Here is a 4,014-nt window from a genome sequence, read left to right on the forward strand (position 1 = left end):
GTGTGTGTGTGTGTGTGTGTGTGTGTGTGTGTGTGTGTGTGTGTGGAGGAAGTACTGGCAAACAAACAAACTTTTTTGCACTTTGCCAGTGTGTTTTTCCAATGATGCATGGGGAGGGTTGTGTATAATGATTTGTGGATCCTCCCTGTGCGGCTGACCTTGCAGGAGGAACACAAGTTTGTCTATGGATTTGTGGCCTTAATGGGGATTAGCATAAATTAATTGCTTTGAATGCAGATGGAGCATAAACACGAGATGAAAATGAGGTTCACAGTCCCACTGAACAGCTTTTTATCTTGCTCGTCATCTAACTGGGAATGTCCGTAAAATGAAGCTTGTTGTGCCCACGAACAAACATCACCAGCAACAAACCAGGAATCCATTTTCCCGTTTCAGAGATGAGCTAGCGTTAGCGTCCTGGGTTTGTCCTGGATGGGCGCCACCGTTGATGAATTGCGTGTTACAAAAGAGCTCCTCTCCCTGATGGGAGAGTCCCGTCGCCATGATTTAACGTAACATCAGCGCGTGCTTCCTCAGCATGAGGACGCAGAGAAGATAGAATATGTATGATTCTGCAGTATTATACTCTGTTGGACTGTATCACAGCAGGGCTACAGACAATAATGGAAAACAAAGAGCTTTTAAAATCATGAGGTAGTTGATACAATTAGCAGATTTTCAAAAAGTTAGGTTTGATGCTTCCAACTTCTCACGTAATGATTTCTTAACTTCAATTATTTATTTGTTTTTGCTCTTCGGTTATTTTAAATAACTCTGATGGTCCAGTTTTTGGGTTGAAAAACAAACATCATGAATGAACTGTGATTTCATCATTTCTTTAAAACTCTTTAAAACTATAAATATTAGCTGCTGGTATATTTCTTTGCATAACCAGAAGCGCCATATTTGGATAAAACGATCAAGTAATTCTAAGAAGCTTAGGTAGCAAACTGCATTCAGTAAGAGCACTGGTGCAGTGCACAGACACACACATCTGCTAATTAGTTCAAATTGATATAATTTCACTCACCAAAACAAACATCGTCGATGATCTGTACCATTTAGTAAGTCATTGTTTGTCAGGTGTTTTCATTAAAAAATAGCCTAAAAGGTACTGACGGCACAAACAGGCGAGAGGCACAGTTCAGTGGCTCCGATTAGATGCAAAGATGAGGCCTGTCAGAAAGTGTGAAACGACCCATAGTTGGGCTAGCAGGCTTTAAATATACTCTGTAATGCTGTTAAGTTAGGCATTTTAAAATGAGACTCTGAGAGAGACCTTTGTTTAATTCATTTGGAAATAATATCAGTTTTTAGTTGCAGTTTACTGGTAGGAAACATAAGCAGTGATCACATTTAACGAGATGTGTCTATATATTTAAATTAATGATAGCTGCTTCAATTGAAAGATTAGAAGTGGTTTTATTAACACAGGCTCACCATCAGGTGTTTGATGTTCGTCTGTACTTCTTAAATACATAAATCATCAGCATGTTTAAGTCAGACTAATTCATCATGTTATTAAAAAAACAAGATTAATGTAGTTTTCTATTTCAAAAAGACAAAAAATCTGGATGATGAATCAAGTAGCACAGCAGCAGTTACGCAGATGTTTTATTTCACTCACAGCTGAATTCATTTAAAGTAGAATGTTGAGTTCAGATGTAAAAATACTGTTTATAAAAGCTTTACACAAGCAGAAGAAGCTAACTGATTTCTAACAACTTGCTAATATTTGTTTTAGAAGTTTCTTCCGCTGCATCGCTGTAGAGAGAGAACCAAAGAGAGAACATTTCAACATCGGCATCCATCCATCCATTCGCTTCCGCTTATCCTTTTCAGAGTCGCGGGGGGCGCTGGAGCCTATCCCAGCTGTCATAGGGCGAGAGGCGGGGTACACCCTGGACAGGTCGCCAGTCTGTCGCAGGGCTAACACACAGGGACAGACAACCATTCGCACTCTCATTCACTCGCACATTCACACCTAGTGACAATTTGGATTATCCAATTAACCTATCCCCACAAGCTGCATGTCTTTGGACGGTGGGAGGAAGCCGGAGTACCCGGAGGGAACCCACGCAAACACGGGGAGAACATGCAAACTCCACACAGAAAGACCCCGGCCTGATGGTGGAATTGAACTCAGGACTTCTTGCTGTGCGGCAACAGTGCTAACCACCGTGCCACCACCGTGGTTATAATATTATTATAATAATATTATTATTATAATATTATGGTTATAATGAAAATAGTAATAATAATGAAGAAACCATGGGGCAGCGTCATAGCTGTGAGCTCCAAATACTGCGTCGTGTGATGACAGCACATCTGCAAAATCTAATTTGCGGTTGACAATATCATTTCTCCTTTATGAGAATTTTATTTATTTATTTTCTTATTTTTGTGTGTGTGCCTGTGTTTCTATCAGTCTGTCTTGTCTTCAAGCATTTTTAATTATGATGTAGTGTTTTCATTTTTCACTGCCAACAAAGCCAAATCGTCTATGGGCAATTAAATCCCAAAGTCTTCAAAGACGTCAGCAGGTCTGAATGGTGAAAGTGGCGTACGGGCAAAAGCGAGAAGGGGGGGTGAAAAGTTAATGACACGTAAATGAAAAATGGAAACACTCATAAGAAGAAGAAAAGAGAAACCATGGTAATGAATTTTGCAGTAGCTCTCTGGTTCGGTGTGTGTGTGTGTGTGTGTGTGTGTGTGTGTGTGTGTGTGTGTGTGTGTGTGTTGTAACACTGACTGAGCTGCTCTGAACTATCTGAACTTTGGTTAAGGACATGAATTACTGAAGCCTTAGGTTGTCCTGTCACAACATAACTTTCCCCTCTAGTTGTATTAGCCACACAAAAGCTAAGATCCTTCAGAATCAATGGAAGTGAAAATCTCCACTAACCACTTCCCCTGTAACTAACCATTTACGGCCAGGTTAGCAGCCTCTTACTACCATATCTGTAATGGTCATTGCACTAAATCAAATAGAAAAAGAGCAACCCAAAGACGGGAGGAGAGCAGTCAATGAAGTCTGTGGATAGAAATCATGAGAGTGGAGCAGAAAAGTCCAAAAAACCACAAAAAAATTACTTGGTCAGGATATTTTGGATAAGCAGAAGAAGATGGATGGATTTCCACCATAGCCCACATTTCCATCAGGGCTATATTATAGGAATATATTATATTAAAGGTAGCACCTTAACTCCAGTGATCAGGAGAAAAGGCTGCACTTTGGAACAGACCAGCTCTTTGACTTGTAATGCAGTCAACACCAGAGATTTTGAAATCTGTAAAGCACTTTATTTTGTACACATTCATCTTTTGCAGGGGAAGCTGAGTATATAGAAATGTGGAAGATGAATGTTGTCTGGATGAAACAATGAATGATTTAAACATTTTCAAAAAGAAAAAAGAAACTTGCTGAGGTCCAGAACTCATGCCAGCTGTAAAAAAGCATGCTGGCTTAATGGTGCTTATTGTGACTGTGGCCTGGGGGGGAAACAGCCTCGCTGACAAATGCATTTTTAGTTCAGTGCCCCACGAGGGCAGCTCAAGAAGTTTGGTTTGGAGAGCTTACAGATGTTGATAAGAGGAAAGGTTTCAGCAGGACGGAGACAATAAAATGTATTTGTAGAAGGGAAAAAAGGAAGAGCTACACAGAAAGGTTCAGCTCCTTTGGATGAAGTGTGTGTACATGTTTAGGCATCGCTGTGAGGACAGAAAATTGGCACTTGTGGGTACCAACAGTCACTTATGGGGGAAAAGTGCCGTCCCCACGAGTTTGAAGACATTTTTGAGGCTCAAAATGTGGTTTTAGTGTCAGGGTTACAGTTAGGTTATGGTTAGGTTTAGGCTCAGGGTAAGCAGCAAGGGAAAGCATTATGTCAATGAGATGTCCTCACCAAGATATGAAAACAAGTGTGTGTGTGTGTGTGTGTGTGTGTGTGTGTGTGTGTGTGTGTGTGTGTGTGTGTGTGTGTAGTCACAGAGGGCGGGCCATTAGTTTGTTAG

At 40.6% G+C, this 4,014-nt stretch overlaps 1 protein-coding gene across 6 annotated transcripts in view; it reads left to right on the top strand.

The window, feature by feature from the left end:
* LOC102211069 (serine/threonine-protein kinase BRSK2-like) overlaps positions 1-4,014 on the top strand; it is a 145,852-nt gene that overhangs the window by 120,943 nt on the left and 20,895 nt on the right. The window lies entirely within an intron of this gene.

This window comes from Pundamilia nyererei, unplaced genomic scaffold (assembly GCF_000239375.1).
Source record: "Pundamilia nyererei isolate P.nyererei 1_Seehausen unplaced genomic scaffold, PunNye1.0 scaffold00200, whole genome shotgun sequence".
NCBI classification, from domain to species: domain Eukaryota; kingdom Metazoa; phylum Chordata; class Actinopteri; order Cichliformes; family Cichlidae; genus Pundamilia; species Pundamilia nyererei.